The sequence below is a fragment of the Periplaneta americana genome, chromosome 5 (genome assembly GCF_040183065.1).
Source record: "Periplaneta americana isolate PAMFEO1 chromosome 5, P.americana_PAMFEO1_priV1, whole genome shotgun sequence".
Classification (NCBI taxonomy): Eukaryota; Metazoa; Arthropoda; class Insecta; order Blattodea; family Blattidae; genus Periplaneta; species Periplaneta americana.
This window is the reverse complement of record NC_091121.1, coordinates 98874654-98893600: the sequence shown is the minus strand read 5'-3', so window position 1 is coordinate 98893600 and position 18947 is coordinate 98874654.

The following is an 18947-nucleotide window of genomic DNA, read 5'->3' as shown; positions in this document are numbered from 1 at the left end:
CCCTCAGAAACTTAACCAGCGCTTTACCTCTCAGCCTTAAAAAGAATCTGATCCAAACTTTAGTGATGCCCCATCTTCGATTATTGGGGTTCTCTATTCACGAATCTAAATACTGATCTTGCCGACACAAACTACAGCATGTTCACAAGATCTGCGTTCGTTTCGTTTGTAACATTAGAAAATTCGATAATGTAACACCGTCACTAGAATTGTTGTCTTGGAATCAACTTAAAGAAAGAAGACACTTCAACTCCCTCTTATTACTATGTAAAATCATCCACACCTCCACACCCTCTTACCTAGCATCTCGTTTTGTTTACCTTTCACTACCTCGAACCCGGAACATAATATACCTTCTCTCTATTCCTCTGCACAGAATATCCTTCTACTCACCATTTTCAACATATCGCCTCATTCTAGTTCATGGAATTGCTTGTTGAACATCTGTCAGGTTCCGCAACTTCGGCTTAACCCATGATATATAATAAATATTGTAACTATACTGTTGTAAAATTAACAATTAATATGTAATGTATTTATTATTATTATTATTATTATTATTATTATTATTATTATCTCATCATCATCATTATCATCAGTTATCATAATCATTATTGCTATCTCTGTTTTTCTTTCTTTTTTTCTTGTATTAGCTCGATGAGAGCTCAATAGTGTTCTTTTGACCCTGTTGACCCTCTATAGGCTTTTAATTTAATTTATATTATTTTCATCAGTGTTTGTATTTCCTTTTTGTACTTATATGTGCTATCTAGTAGGATGGAAGAGAAGGCCTTATGGCCTCAATCCTATCAGATTAATAAATAAATAAATAAATAAATAAATAAATAATATTAAACAATAAAATTGAGTTCCAAATGATAAAATTTACAATATAATGTCAAATAAAATGCAAACACGCGATCACTGGGAATCTGCAAATTCCTTCTCGCTTTTATTGCTATAGAAAATCTTATTTCAGAAATTATGGTAAAAATTTAATTAATAAAAGTATACGGCATAAATGGCCACTTACATACTCCAAACTGGGATTCACACGACGTATTACTGATGACACAATGATACAAGAAACGAAAAAGAAATATTGTTTAAAATGTTGAATTCAGGAACCACTTGACATTACTTTTATGGTTTGCGTTATAAATGACCTGCTTTACAATGCAGGATAAAAACTGTTGACGGTAGGGAGAAGTCTGAAGCAACATGGCTGATGGCTGGAGAATTAATGAGGGTGAAAATCTTTGAAGAACAGAACTTGAGCACACTGCTGGGAAGTTCTATAAAACCCGCAATGTTACATCATTCTAACACGCCCAACTGTTCATCATGTGTCATTTCTGAGAAGCGGTATCTCTCCAGGAACTGTTCTGCACATTTCATGTTCCGCAAGTCAAGACTCAGGTTCGAAGAATGTAAGGAATGCGTTCTACAAGTGTGTGTAAAATTCGCGCCAATGCGCACTGCATACATTTCGCCTACAAGTGAAGTGCTGTGGGATTAACACATTCCTTAGAGACCCGAAGAAGTTCCCCTCGACATAAAAAAGTCATTTAATTCTAAATAAACAGGTAAGTACATTAATTCTGAACATTACGTTCAGAACCAGGCCAAAAGCTTTTACTTTTCAATTAAATGAGAAAGGACTACGGCGTTGCAAAAATATATCTACTTGAACACACAAGATGAACCGTAACTAATGTCGTTATTTTCACAGGGTTATTCTTTGAGATATTTCAAATAAAACGTTTAATAAAAATTTGCTCGTTTTTGCTTTCTTTTCCAGATAAAAATTGTTTATGAATTATTTTATAGCGTATTTTGGTAAAATCTTTAATCGATTTCCAAATACGCTCAGTCAATTTAAAAGAGCAGTGTAGCCACCGGCTTGGCTCAGGCGCTTGCCTGCCGGTCTGAAGTTTCGCTCGGGCGCGGGTTCGATCCCCATATTGAGCTGATTATCTGGTTGGGTTTTTTCTGAGGTTTTCCCCAACCATAAGGTGAATGCTAGGTAATCTATGACGAATCCTCGGCTTCATCTCTCCAAATACCACCTCGCTATCACCAATATCATCGACGCTAAATAACCCTGTAGTTGATAAAGTGTCGTAAATAGCCAACTAAAAAAAGAGCAGTGCATTATGATACTGAATGATTCAAAGAATTGTAGATTTTTCCTTCAAATATGTAGAAATTTTATGCGAACAAATGTAATTTTTCGTTCCGAAATGAAGTTTTTCAATGTTATATATCTTCGGATCAAATTTCTGCATATTTATAGGACAAAACTAAAATTCTTTCAATTATTTATTATCATAATACACTGCTCTCTTAAATTGATGACCATATTAGGAATTCAATCAATGTCTTTCCCAAAATACGCCATAAAATTAATGTTAAATATAAAATAATTGTATCTCGAAAAAGAAGCAAAAATGAGCAAAATTATACGAAACTTTTTGTTTGAAATTTCTCAAAGAATAACCCGCTGAAATTAACGACATTACTAACGGTTCATTCAGTATGTATACATGTTAAGCTATACATTTTTATCATTCTTGATGATCTACGTGTACAACTCCTTTTTCTCCTCACCGTCTATGTGTAGTCTCTTATCGGCATACACTTTTTCTCTTAAATTGCTCGACAAGTTATTTACCAGTTAATTTTTAAACACATTCACGAAGGAAGCATATTTTCAGTAGAAGAATGAAAAACGTTAAAACAAAGCAGCACACTGAAGGAATTCCTTGGAAAATAGACAAAAATACAAGTCTCTGTCCAAATGAACAAAAATACAAGGAAATATGTAACGAAAGGTTGGAGCTGCTGCTTTGGGAAAGAGTGAAACGATCGTAAGACGGAATCCTGGATGGTGTACATATACAATAATGCAAATAGTGTAGCGTCTGTACTACGTGGAATGCAGGAAGTAGAGTCACATCAGGTTACTCATTTTAAATACGTTCCACTTATGTCTTGTTAGACTGAAAGAACATTTTCTACATTAAGAACATTCTCAGTGACAGAAGAACATCCTTTGCAATGGGGAATTTAGAAAAATGTATTGTTGTATACTGTTTTCACGACGACAATGGCATTGCACATTGTAAAGAGCATGATAAAAGTTGCCGTAAATTGAAAATAATTGAATTGTAATTGTAATTTTTCGAAAACAATTTGTAAATAAATTGCCCTTATCGCCCCTAAGAAACATATAAAAATTTTGAAATATCACTTACATAACAACAGCACATAATTTCAGTGTTTTATACTTTTGTCATTATGTACCCTAAATTCATGTTTATGTTCTTTAGTTATTTAATAGTATTAAATTTTGTTTCAAATACTGTGTTATTTGAGTCAGGCCACTTTGTAAATTAAAATTATTAACAACTTATTCTGTATTTTTATTGCCTACAAAAAGGTCTATTTCAAGAATCTTACTGCCATCTTACCCGTCTGTTTTTCATTTTTAAATGCCAACATGTCACAGCTTAAACAATGAGTATCCATCTCTACAACAAATTACCTAATACAACTAAGCAGAGTAGCAGTTTTCGCAATTTTAAAGATTTTGTTAAAAGATTTTCATTGGACCACAGCTTTTTTATACTTTTATGGTCTTGATAAATTTTTTAATACTGTATATGCTTTGACAAGGCCTATTACATTTACATTATGTTTAATGGTCAATAAAGTTATAATAATAATAATAATAATAATAATAATAATAATAATAATAATAATAATAATAATAATAATAATAATAATAATAATGTTTGTAATATTTGAGTCTTTGTCACATTTATACTAAGTTTATTTGTATCAAGACGAGTTAAGTGGTGAGGATATCGTATATCCAACGAAATTTTATTTCCGTGACAAACTTAACAGTTATTAGTTTCAAGTATATGCAATTTTAACTGGGGTACAAAATTATTTCCTGTCTTTTTCTCTACTGTACACTTTCCAGAAGTATGCGGAACTTCTTTGATTTGGGGGATATATTTTAACTCTTGAGCCACGTTCTCACTCATTTTACACCACGTCCCTTCTCTGGTCTTAATTAGTTCATTTCTACGTATAATATTTGATTTCATTTTACTATTTCTTATATCTTTTATATCGATAAATCGATTTTCAATTACATATTTTACGCACTTCTTTATTTGATTTATTTTTATACCTTCAGGCGTCCATATTTGTAACACTTGTATTTTCATGCTTCGGTTTTATATAAAAATACTAGAAAAATATTTTGTTTAGATATATATATTTTTTTACCTTATATCAGTGACTTATAATACGATAAATGTATTTTGAAACAAATGTTTATCAGCAACACTCCAAGACAAAGGCTACACTCTGACAGATCGGAAAATGTAATTGTGTGAGAGCTGAATTCAATTGCCGGGTATACAAATATCGGGTTCTCTATGTCAACATGGTGACAAGCAACGCCATCTGAAACGTCACGGACTTGTGGCATCTGATTCAAGCTAAACGCCTGCGGTTAGGCCACACAGCTGACAAGGACGTCACTTTGGTTATCAAGCGTGAAAATCAATGTTTTTGCATCAGTTAGTAGAGGTAGTCATTATGTTAATTGTCTAGCTATGGACCGGCAGAGGTCCGGAGTTCAAGTGCAGAGGACAGTTCGGAAACAATATGGCTGACATTTAATTAGAGTTGACCTTCTGTGTCCGACAGCTTATGAAGTGCCACAATCTGTTCAACAAGTTACGTATTACATCAGGTCAATAGGAAATTTAATTTAATTCAGAGCTATATGATGTAGGCCATAACAATAAAGGTAGGAAGGTAGGAAGTTAGGATCTTATTAATATATTAGCCGCAGTAACAATGCGATTTTCACTCGGCCCTGGGTTCGGAGGCTTAGGAAGAAGAAACCTTTCATACAATTTCCGACATTGTTTGGACCCATATCATGGAAGTATTACAATGTTTTCGCCTAACACATAGTTTGAATGAAATATAGATATCTAAAGACTACAATACAAATACCTAAATACAATAGTATTATTATTATTATTATTATTATTATTATTATTATTATTATTATTATTATCATTATTAAGGGAATTCAATGTCTTTCTACGGAAGAAGCTGACATATAATTGACCGAAATAAAAAAAAATTGTCTCATTCTTGACCCAGCAGTAAAGTTTGAAATTAATGAAGATCAACCAAAGCAAGTACATGAAGAGAAACGCGCTATTTACGTTCCATGCTGTGATCATCTCAGTCATAAACATAATATTCAAGATTTGAATGTCATTGGGCTTATATTTGGTGCGCGAGGAACAATTCCCAAATTTACATTGGGGATCCTTAGAAAATTAAAGGTTCCTGAAAAGACTCTTCAGACAATTGCATCAACCATTTTAAAATCTTCATTGAACATCATCAATCACCATCTCTATTCATCTTTATAATATTCAGTGTATATTATTTATTTCCAATAATTTTTTATCGTTTTGATAGCTACCACATCTTGTCGCAGAATATTATTATATTTTTTTATTTCATTATGTATTTTTTCTAATATTAATTTACATTTTCCTTTTTTGTTCATTTGAATTGATTAGGATGCCGATATTTTAAATCCAAGATTTGGACGGCTATCATTTCGATATACTACTACACACCGAAAGTTTTATAATTTCATCTATTTATATTTTTATCTTTTTATGGGATTATGACTCCGGAGTTTTTCCATGTAAGGTTAATTCTCACAAGTGGTATTTGAGACTAAAGTTAATGAACTGCAAAATTTATATGAAGTTCGGGCAGGCAGGAAAAATATTGTCTAGAAAGAAAAGAAAGTAAAATATCATAAATAAAATGTAACCTGGTAATTGAATGTAACATGGATAAAAATGACATACTAATGAAACTGTCCTTAAATTATTATCAACTCTTCACATGATAAATTCAAAATATTCACATTAGAACTGATTATATGTTTGCATTGATGAATGTTCGTCCGATTTCAAATAAAGAACTGGAACTGGTGTAATATACCCACTTTTTTCACTTTTCTGCCATGCTAGTTCTGAAACAATCAATTATGATGGAGAAATTTTCACTATTAAAGCAGCTCTTAAAACTTTATTATTCAGTAATACCGTAACTAATTTAATGGAATTTACTAAAGATTATTTTATTGGTCCTACAGAATATACCTGTTATGGTAACAATTAATATTGGAGGCGAAAAATTCGCTCCGGCGCCGGGGATCGAACCGGATCCTCCAGTATTAATTGTTACCATAGTAGATATATTCTGTAGGACCAATAAAATAATAATCGTTAGTAAATTCTTCTAGCAACAGTGCATATTTCCATACACATTACTGTGCATATTACTGTGGAATTCCGGCCAAGTCACTCAACTGAGTGCGCTCCTTGTATAATGGCAATTGACTTAATAAAATGTCAACATACATGCCCAACTTGGAGTCAGGTCACAAAGGGAAAAAAACACTGGAGGAGGGGAGTTCGATCCGGTGCTATGGATTGCACTTCGGCGTAGCTCAAGGGTGAGAGCGCTTGGTACGTAGAACCATGGGCCGGGTTCGATCCCCGGCGCCGCACAGTGATCTAGAATCCAAATTTAGCGGGACATATTAATAATTTTCAGCTACCTAACAGATTTTTATGAAATTTTAGACAGTAGTTACAGGTAGCATATATGTTATGTATGCAAGCTCTCGTTACATTGGTATAAGGGGAACTACCCATTATAGGGGGGGCGCATTTAGACAAAATTAGTAACTTTTCTCCTATCTGACAGATTTTTATGAAATTTTACAGAACAGTTACAAGTAGCATATATGTTTTGTATACAAGCTCTGATTACGTTGGTATAAGGTGAACTACCCCTTATAGGGGGCGCAATTAGACAAAATAAGTAACTTTTCTCCTATTTAACAGATTTTTTTGAAATTTTATACAGTAGTTACAGGTAGCATATATGTTTTGTATACAAGCTCTTGTTACGTTGGTATAAGGGGAACTACCCCTTATAGGGGGGCGCAATTAGACAAAATTGCTGGGTAACGTTCCGGTGCTGGACCCCGGACTCATTTCAACGGCATTATCACCTTCATTTCATTCAGACACTAAATAACCTAGATGTTGATACTGCGTCGTAAAATAACCCAATAAAATAAAATAGCCTAAATAGACAAAATTAGTAACTTTTCTCCTATTTAGCAGATTTTTATGAAATTTTACAAAGAAGTTACAAGTAGCATATATGTTTTGTATACAAGCTCTGATTACGTTGGTATAAGGAGAACTACCCCTTACAGGGGGCGCAATTAGACAAAATTAGTAACTTTTCTCCTATTTAACAGATTTTTATGAAATTTTACACAGTAGTTACAGGTAGCATATATGTTTTGTACACAAGCTCTCGTTACGTTGGTATAAGGGGAACTACCCCTTAAGACAAAATTAGCAACTTTTGTCCTATTTACCAGATTCTTATGAAATTTTACACAGTAGTTACAGGTAGCGTATGTTATGTATACAAGCTCTCATTACGTTGGTCTAAGTGTAACTACCCGTTATAGGGGGCCGCAATTAGACATAATTAGTAACTTTTGTCCTATCTAACAGATTTTTATCACATTTTATACAGTAGTTACACTTAGTACATTTGTTTTGTGTACAAACTCTGTTTGCGTTGGTATAAGCAGAAGTGCCCCTTACAGGGGGATGCATTTAGACAAAATTTGTAACTTTTCTTCTGTCTTAACAGATCTTTATAAAACTTTATACAGTAATCACAGGTAGTAAACTTGTTTTGTATACAAGCTCTAATTCTCTGGATTGTCTTTGTTTCGACCTCATACTTGCTGTAATGGAAAGGCTTTCTTGGGCAGCCACGACTTTTTCCAGGGGAAAGTTTTCTATAAATTTTCATTACTATCATGATGAGAACCTAATTTAATAAGTAGCTCACTAAGCCAATGTCCATTTCGTTTAAAAAACGCATATTCCTTATTCTCTTGCTCTCCAACGATAAATTATCTTACGAGGGAATATGTAACATTTTAGGTACTATTGCACCTTTTGGGCACTCTGGAAGCTTTTTGATACATAATTAACAACCTGTCATCTTGAATTCCCTGAATTGTACTGCGGAAGCAGATTCGGTTCACATATATTGAAATAACTGCAACCGAGAAAAATTGCACTAGTGCACCTCGAAAGAATAGTGCTCATAAATTATTACTTCCGCAAATCTGCGCACCTTAAGACTAGATTTAAAATAGAGGTAAATACGGAAGGAAGTGAAAAAAATCATTTTTGGACGAAACAAAGGGTTTTTTTTCTCTACCTTAGCAAAGTCTGCACTCAATGGTTATATTTATATTTTGTCCCGTGTCCATTCATGTTAATTTGACATACTATACTAACATTAAATGCAACAAAAACAAACAGTGTTACATACCCAAAGAACTACTTGACATGTTGGCACCAAATATGAATGGAATCGACCACTTACAACAGAGTTACAGCACTAAGAAAACGGCAGACTCGCGGCACTTGCTGAGTAAGAATTCTGGGTGGCGAAATGTGGCATATTACCGGCTTCTTATCTCGCTATGCAGCCACCACCGCTGATTAAGATAATCAATTGAGTGTTACTCAGTTATATAGGGAAAATAATTTAAGGGTTTAATTTCATTTTTCTGCATTTGTCCACCTAAATATGGATTTTAGACCACTGTGCGCCGGAGCGAATTTTTCTTCTCCATTATTAATAATTTAATAGAGCTGAGATCATTCTGACCCTACATTATCCATTAAAGCACTTCATACTGGAACAAATAATTATTCAGTCAAGGAAACTCTCTAACTTCAGCAGAAAGACAAAAAGGTGGCTATTTAGTGGATTCTATCACATTAAGCACAATAACAAAAGAATGTTTACAGACCATTTAGTAAGTATCGTACAAATCGATGTAGAGATATTTGAATGAAAGATACTGTTTCATTTTACTTTCCTGTTAAAAAAATATTTCACAAATTATTTTTACTGACTGCATACTAGAGCCGAAACATCTATTGGTACTGAAATTTACTTCTGAATATCTGAATAAAAGCACCAGCTGAAACCTCCAAAACGATTCCACCTCCCGTTCCGTTTCTTTTATTACAGGCACTGGTAAAGGGGGCGTGTTGTAGCTTGTACAATGTCAAGACTTGTGCGAGCGTGATGTACACCCGGCGCAATGAATTTCTGGAAATGTAAACAGCCACGCAAGGTCACATGCTCTTTACCTCCCCGTGTGGTTGGCCCACAGGGGGAGGGAAAAGGCTAAAGCATGTTTACATTGTCCGGCTATTCATTGCGCTGGCTTACGCTGTAAGTCGAAACTCGCACACATCTACGTGTACAAACAAGTCGATTCAAACATGTCGCTTTCAAGGCAGATAAAAATAATAGTTGGAACAAGTCGCGCAGATAAATATCTCATTGCTATTATTATTAAGTTTTTGCAGAAATTTCGAAGTATTAATTCCATATTTTTACGTTTCGGGCGACCGCACGACAAATAATTTTAGGAAACATTTAAGTATAGAAACCAAATTCTATTGAAAATTTTATTACTACTAATATACATATATATATACTATTATATTATAATTTGAAGTTCTGGAAACCTGCGTAATCCCAGTAATATTGTACGGATGCCAAGTTTGGTCTCTGACAGAGCAACAGAAAAACCTGCTTCGTGTGTGCCAGAGGAACATGGAAAGAAAAGTCCTCCAGCTGAGACTGCAAGACAGGATAAGGAACACCGACATCCGAATAAGGAGCGGTATGCAGGATGCAGTGAGGCTGGCGCAAGTCGCAAATGGAAATGGGGCGGACACGTGAGTAGGATGGACTGCAGCAGGTGGACGTATGCCTCGACCATGTGGGACCCACGCATTGGGAAAAGAAGCAGAAAACGTCCAAGGAGAAGGTGGTCGAAGGTGTTCCGGAGAGAGATTGGAACGCAGTGGACGAGAACAGCGAGGGACAAGCAGGCATGAAAGGACTGGAAGAAATTACGAATACTATGTAAACTGTGTATAGTTGTGTACTGTTTATATAGTTATTTTTGTGTGTTTGGATAGTTCGAGTCCGTGTATAGTTGGTATAGTTCATGTATTTTGTTAGTATAATTCTTGTGTTAAATTGTATGGTTTTTGTGTGTTTAGTTTAGATAGTTTGTGTGTTTAGACTGTATAATTTATGTGTTCAATTTGTATAGGCTTTTGTGTGTTTAGTTTGTGTGTGAGTTAAGCCTGTATATGTGTTCAGTTTGTATAAAATTTTGTGTGTTTAGTGTAGATAGTTGTGTGTTCAGATTATAATTTATGAGTTTAGTTTGCATAGCTTATTGTGGATGTTTAGTTTTCATAATTTAAGTGTTTAGTCTGTATAGTTTTTTCGTGATTAGTTGGTATAATCTGTCTATGTGTTTAGTTTGTAAGTAAAGTGTAAGCTCTCTTGGACTGGCTCCCCAAGTGTAGTAGACCTTCAGCTCACCCTACACTCCTGTAGGAGGCCGTTGCCCTTATGGGAGTTCAGGCTTTTTGTTTTCGTATTATATGAAGGGGTGAGAATGATGTAGTCCTAAGCCACACAGAGAAAATTTTACAGGACAGCGTGTTAATGGTTTAGAGTCCAATGCTATTAGGTGTGGTGTCATAATTTCTTCAGCGTATACTTACGTCATTTGTTCAGTTATTTCTATAAAAGTGCGCGCCACTGATTTTTGGAAATGGATTTTCTTAATCTGAACTTTAGAGCGAGTTACACACTGCACTGATGCAATGTCGGCTGATATCTCGTGTCTCAGGCTGAAGCGACCAAACGACGTGATAGTTACTTTGCAAGAGTAAAGAGTACTCTTTCATCGTATGATGACGCAGAATATCTGCATGGAAATATCATATGTACTTCGGTACATTAAAATAATGTATATGATATGCGTAAATCACTTCGTGATTTAAGACGGCGCTTATTCCGTCGGATCCCGGCCAACTAGTCACTCATATCGAGTGCACCTCAGCACATGTGTGGACTTCGGTCCTACGTTCATAGACATCTATAACGTAGTGCAGAGGGCGGCCACTAGAGGGAACCCAAGAGTTGGAGCTTAATCTGAGACGATTCTAACCGGCGTCGGAGTTGTATCCGGTGTGGCTTAGTGGATAAAGCATCAGCACGTAGAGCTGAAAACCCGGGTTCAAATCCCGGCGCCGGAGAGAATTTTTCTCCGTTCCATTACTCTTTCATCGTAAGAGTAAAGAAGCCTAAGCCGTGAATACTCATGGACATGGGCAGTCATCTTCAAAAACTACGCACATATCGCAAACTATAGAACTGAATTATTATGTTGCCCTACGTGACTTTGCTCAAATCGCATCTAATTTTGGAATCCAATGGTATCGAATGGAATTTTCTGGAGGGGGGCACTATGACCCAGCACTACGACCTTTCACTATCTGTTCCGCTGTCCCTCAAGTCGATAGAAAAACGTTTGACTAAGATTTTAAAACCCAACAGGGCAGCTAGTGCCGAAAAATAGGAGAGACTGGCTTATTGTCCAAGGATTGCCATTCCTTATTAACGTATGCTACGCGTGATTTAAATCTTCGAAGGAATTTCTCATATACATTTATTTCCTTTTTTTTTAGCATGAGGTTTCTTGCCTGATAAGTGGAATGATGATGTTTGTGTGCCTTTTTCTGTCATTTAACGTTCTTGAAATCGATCGTGTCGATTCTCGTTGCTTCCGCAACTCGTTCTTATTCTTTGAGTGTTTGTTATGAATCTTTGGGAACACTATTCATACTAGTGTTGAACAAGGATCGAGAAAGCAAGAGTAACAGCCCCTGAAAAGCCGAAAACCCGAACGACAGTATTGCCTACGTCGTTGATTACTTAGGCTTTCTTTCAAGACACCGGGAGTGGTCAACTCTCGAACGTCAAGCATCCTTGAATCGTCACAGTTGTTAATACCAGACTGAACTTTTATCTATTTTTGGCAACTGTTATAATATGATATGAAATCTAAATTCTTTTTCTACAGGGAAGAGGAAAAGAAATGGACCGTGGCAATGAAAATTCCAAAATTTGCCTAAGTAAGTGTGGAAAACCACGGAAAAACCATAGGCAGGTTGGTCGGTCCGAGATTCGAACGCGGATCTCCCGAAGGCGAGTTCCATGCGGAACACGTGAGTCATCTCGCTCGGTTAACCACACTTATACGCAGCTATACGAATGAGAGTCCAGCAGTCAGATTCTGGATCTCTTTCCTATCAGGGATGCCGCGCCACGGATTTCTTTGTTTATTTTGGCAATTGTTTTCAAATTACGTTTTAATTTTTGTTTGTATAAAAGCAATGTACGTGTTATGTGTTCCGTTAATAAAACGTTTTCGCTTTGATTTATTCTACGTTGTTTATGGAAACACCGAGGCAATTCATGTGAAACTACGACCTTTCAACTTGAATTAACAGAGATATACAACTACAGCGAAGTAAATTCAAAACTACTTGGAAACGAAGAGTTTTAACACAAGTTGTCGGGAATAAGTAATTAAGCACAGTTCCATTATCATGTTCTATAAACATATGGACGTAGAAAGTTTCAAATTAAACTCAAGTTAACACAGGAAATTACATTCGAAAGTTTCTGACCAGTATTAGCTTTTACTATAGTATCTGATTTTGGAGAGCCTCGACGAGCTGCTGTGGAATTAATGGTGAATGGATCTACGTTAGGACAGGTTTTGTCGAAATGCTCCCTATTCACGGAAAGTATTTAGTCTATGAGAAATGTAATTTTCTCTGAGAAAATGAGTAAAATTTACCTCAATTACGATGTTTTCCCAGTGGGGGGTTAATATGTGTAATTAAGTATGTAAATAACATAATTATGTTTTCTGCATTTTAATTTATATTATTTTATGAATAATTTCATAAAAATTTACGAATATAATAATGTAAAATCTATCAATTCGCCATGTATTAGTACAGGCCTATTATTTATCTATTACGTGTAAAGTAACAACATGTTAACAATAAGTTATTTCGACATATCAATACAATTAACAGTAAAATTATTCCATTTCAGCCCCTAACAAAGTTCTGTAAGAAAAATTTTAATATATTACTGCAAAGTGTTCGTATACTGAATTTATGAAACCTCAAATTGTAAACCAAAATTAAGTATAATTTTTAATGTGAGCGTAATTTGTTAATAAATTTACGCAACTTTCTTACATAATTTATAAGGAAAATCTTCGCAATTATATCTTAAGAGGTAGGATATACTAAATTTATTGTCAATTTTGAATTAAAATGGTCTGACGATTTATAATTTATCGGACGAGAACAGTATAAAACAATGTGTTCAAAACATAATGGGATCAAAAAATATCACGCAAAAGAAGTATATTTCAGCAAACTCTAAGTGAGGCGCACAGTTCCAAAACCCTCTAACTCCACTTTGTCATCAAAATCATTTTTTATCTCTTTATAGTAAGGATTAATGCACTCTATTGACCTATATATCAATAATGTTCATAAGAGCTCTACATATAGTGAAAAAAGTCATTTGAAAAATAGTTACTTTTCCAATATCCTCTAAATGCAATCTCTACTTTTCCAATATCCTCTAAATACCAAGCGACGTTTCCAATATTTTCTATAACCAGTATTTATTTTTTGCATATTCTAGTAGTGTAGGCCTACTGATTGTGAGATCTGGCATTTGGTATACCTTATCATGTTTTCCCGCCAGGTAGGGTCTTTGGTAGATTAGAAAAAGAATAAGGAAAATAAATGCGATCACTGACTCTTCTGAATACATCAGAATTTATGTAGAAGAAGGAACTGTTAAGAAGCTAGGATATGATGTTCCTGTCAACAGCTGGAAGGAAAGGAGTGACACAAGTGCTGAAAGTATTTTCAACGTAGCCCCTTCTAAGAGAATTTTCTTCAAAAAGGGAAGTCAGGTGTATTAGTGAGAGGAGAATGCCACTATCGTAACGATTTTGGAGTTTACCGAAGTCTTTTGAAACGAGGAGAAGCAATCCATGACTTGCAGTTGCAAAGAAAACAGTTTGGGGTGACAGTAAAAAGGAGAAAATCCGAGATATTGATCAACTTTTTTCAAAATATTTCGGTCCTTTGTGGAAAACAAACAACGATCTGGAATTTTATGCCCACCTCATCAATGAAAATGGAGAGCAAGCAGAGGAAGCAGAAGAAGACGAAGGAAACATATTGGTCACGTGAAGCTGTAGGAGTAAATGTCAATTTATAAAATGATTGTTCAAAGTAAACCTTGGACTGAGTTCTATTTTTTATTGCTGGAATTCCATTATGATATTTGTGATTTGCATACATCTGGAGATATTTTTGGTCGATGAAAGTGACGACCTGAAGCTGTAGGAGCAAATGTGTATTTATAAGGAGATTGTTCAAAGTAAATCCTAGACTGAATTCTATGTTTTTTATTGCTGGGATTCCATTGTGATATGTGTGATTGTTGCATACATTTGAAGATATTTTTCTCTTGGAATTCAGCTCAACAGTGTTCTATTAAGAGTTGAGTAATGATTACTTCGTATGTATTCGAGCACGTAGCCCACCATATCCAGATTTGTAGCACAATTATAGATTGTTTCTTGAGTAATTCTTCATCTTCAATCTGCATTGTTATTTAGGCTACGTGAACAGTATAATAATCAATAATATCATTGTAACGCTTCTATAAATAAATATGTTAGTGGAAATCTACTAAGGAAGAGACTAGTGAAGTGCTTTGTGTGGAGTGTGCCATTGTATATTTACCTGCCTGGATGGCTCAAGCGATAGGGGCAATGCATGTCTCTATCGCTTGGTCTGAAAGGTTGTGGGTTCGAGTCCCGCCTTGGCATGGGTGTTGTGTACGTACTTGTTTAAGAAAGCGGAAAACAGAAAACAGAGAAAGAGAAACGAAAAAGGGGGGAAGGAACAAATGGATAAAGGGGGGAAAAAGTAGAGTAAATTTCTATAAAAAATTTTAAAAAAATATATGGGGGCAGGAACATGGACATTATGACGAAATGAAGAGAAACAAATAGAGGCATTTAAAATGTGGATATGGAGAAGAATGGAGCGTGTGAAGTGGACAGACAGAATAAGAAACGAAGATGTGTTAGAAAGAGTGGGTGAAGAAAGAATGATGCTGAAACTGATCAGAAAGAAAGGAATTTGTTTTGGGTGAAGAAAGAATGATGCCGAAACTGGTCAGAAAGAGAAAAAAGGAATTTGTTGGGTCACTGGCTGAGAAGAAACTGTCTACTTAAGGATGCCATGGAAGGAATAGTGAACGGGAGAAAAGTTCGGGGCAGAAGAAGATAACAGATGATAGACGATATTAAGATATACCGATGATATGCGGAGAACAAGAGGAAGGCAGAAAATATGAAAGATTGGAGAATGCTGGTTTGCAGTGAAAGATCTGCGCATGGGCAGAACACTTATGGTTGAATGAGTTGAAATCTTTGTTTTCATAGGCTTCATCTCGTGTCTAAAACTTGGCATATTTAAAGTTCCTTTCCAATATCCGCTAAATACATTTTGTTCCTTTCCAATAGCCTCTAAATAAATATTGAGTTCCAAAACCCAATAAATACAAAAAAGAACATTAACTTTTGGCAATATGGTTTATAATATTTATATAAAGAATTATATTGATGTTTTCTACTTTCAAGTTAAGTTCATCAGAAAAAAAAATCAGTCATTTCAAAATAAAAACAAAAGCAGTAATAGTACATTATGCAACGAGCCTATAATGGTAGTAATTAAGACGCGAGTATGTTTGTTTATTAAACGAACGCAAGCGAGTTTCATAATTTTCATACGAGAGTCTTAATTGCTATTATAGGCAAGTTTCATACGACTTTTTATGCAACACCATATTTCTAACTTGAAATTATTCATAAGTATTCATGTTATGGTTATGTACAGTGAGGAGCGGAACTGACCTGAATTGTGAGATGTGAGCAGACTCGAAAGTATTGATTTTTTCCGAGGCAAGAATGTCATTGACCTTGATATAATCTAGAGAATAACATAAACATTAGTCTTGACATAACCTGGAAATTGATTTAGAATTTAAAAACGAGATGACAAATTGAATTTATTTGAATATTATTTACAATTAACGCTAATTATTAAAGTAACAGAACATAACCTTCTGCGACAGTATTGGATTTCCAGCCTCCGTGACTTTTCGCTAATTGTCTTTCGATTGCATATCCGAGAATGATCGAGACTTGCGGTTTTATAATGGTACAATGGTGAGTTCTGATTGGCTGAACAAATAAATTATGATGAATAGGTGTACTTTAATGAGGTGCATTAAAGGGCTACTACCAGGTGTATAATTACTACATTTCGGCATGGTCGAGCATAAAAGTTTTTTTCGTTTCCTGAAAAATTTGCTCGAATCGATTTAGAGGGTTTTGGAACTGCACGCCTCAGGTGCAAAAGAATAAAACAGATGGTAGAGGAATTTTCCACTAATAATACGCTAAGGATTCGTCTCTTAAAAGGACTGCAATTGAACACCTCCAGTATTGTATTATGACCAATAAATTTGGTTTGTTGCTAGCTGTGAATTGCCACAATAAGTTTATCTCAATTGTTAATGTTTAGTTGGTTTGTAATTTGCCATTTAAAAGCACTTTAAACACTCACATGTACTGTAAATGTTAAATTTAGTTAACTTGTAACTTCCTATTTACATTAAAAATTCATTTACACCATTGTTAATTTAATTAGCTTGCAATTTTCTATTTATATATCAACCATAAGGCAGATGCCCTTAAGACAAAGGTTGCCCAAAAGATACAGCATACTTTGAATACAGAAACAATATCATTCTAACACATAACATAATTTGAAAGTTCCCAATAATAATAATAATAATAATAATAATAATAATAATAATAATAATTTGTTTATTTAATCTGGCAGAGCTAAAGCCAGTAGACCTTCTCTTCCACCCAGCCAGATTCTAATTCTAATTGAATATAACTGACTACTTTTATTACATTAATACAAGACCGTAAAATAACATGAAAGTGAACAAAGAAAGTAAACGTAAATAATGAAAGTTAGATAAGTAATGTTAGTGAGACAATAATAAACATTGGTATTAGTAATAATAATAATAATAATAATAATGAGATAATTTTAAAAAATTACAAACCTAACAAAATATAAATAATATTAGAATTTCTGTCACTTCACTCACTATTCATACAAATAATTTTTGAGAGTTCAATTTCCATGTAAATGGTTTCTGAGAATTTGCCCTGAATATTTAACAGCAGTAACGGCCAGAGAACATAAAAACAAACCTATCATTTCAATATCACCATTAATGTTGTACTTCTGCTAAAATATTTACCGAACTGGCTCATAAAATAATGTTTCTTCTCTATGTTGACTTGTTGAGGTTGGTCAACACTAGTCTCAAATCGAACCGTTGGATCGATAATTACAGCACTATCATGTTCTCTGTCAATAGCAATTTTATCGACACTTCGTGTACTCTACATTCATTTGGACTGTAAATTACTGGTACGCTTACAATTTAAGTATCATACTCAGTCTGTTTTTACGAACTTAGATCTCATTGCAAGTCTGCTCATAAATGTCTATCCTATTTTGTTGTAATTACGATTTACCAATAGTTTCAAGTATATTAATGTACAGACCTTAAATTTATTATTGTATATTATTTATATTTCATGTGCAAGTACTGTATCTGTGTAATGGAAACTAAACTTACTTACTTACTGCAGAATATAATCGAAATTATTAATAAGCAGGCTTAAGATCCGGAAAAACTAACGAATAGAATTGAATTTACGGGAGGGGGGCACTATGGCCCAGCACTGCGACCTGTTACAGTCTACTGCGCTAGCCCTCAAGCTAGGTGCATTCCCAAATCCACACCGGCTGACCATACTAAGGTTCGCTGCATACCCAGGTGTCGAGCAGGCAACCCCCTCGTCACTAGACCAGCCCCCTCCGTGCGTCGCCAGCCGGCGATCGGGGAATGCTATGGAATGATGGCGATATGGAGAAAGGGTGACGGAATGATGTAAATGCCTAATATGGGGAAAAACGGGAGAACCCCGAGGAAAACCCCAACTGCGACCTTGTCCACCACAAGTGTCAATATGGGTTTTTCAATGAAAAATCTCAGACCTGACCGGGACTCGAACCTGGGCCGCCTGCGTGACAGGTGAGAGGTCTGACCACTCAACCACCGCAGGGTATCCGGGACAACTTAAAAATGAAGTGAAGTTACAGTGCAACGGAGTACAGATGGAGTGAGGTGGCGGTTTGAGTTTTTTTGCGTTAGAGCACAATCCAGTTCGTGAGCAGAGGTCTTCCGTCTCTCCCAATGAAACGAACTCAGGCCATTTTAAATTCATAGTGAACAAATGTATATGGTTGTATATTGTAACGCTAACGCCTTCTACATCGCCGAGGGACATGAAAACTTGTGAGGTATGTATGCTACTTCATTTTCCACCGTCACTAGATTGTACTATTAACAGTAGAATATAACGCAGCATATTGATGTCGTTGTTTACATTCACAGTATGTCTGTCAACTATGTTCAAGGAACTCTATAGTCAACTTGTGCGTACGTTGGTTGCTAAAGTGTCCCTGATCCTAAGCCTGTTAATAAACAATAAACCAATACAATATTTAGCACGTTTCCAGTGCCATCGGAAAGTGCTGTAAACATGATTATTGAATCAAATAATGTAAGCAATTTATATTCATTATATGAGGACAATACGTAGGTCTACAATATTC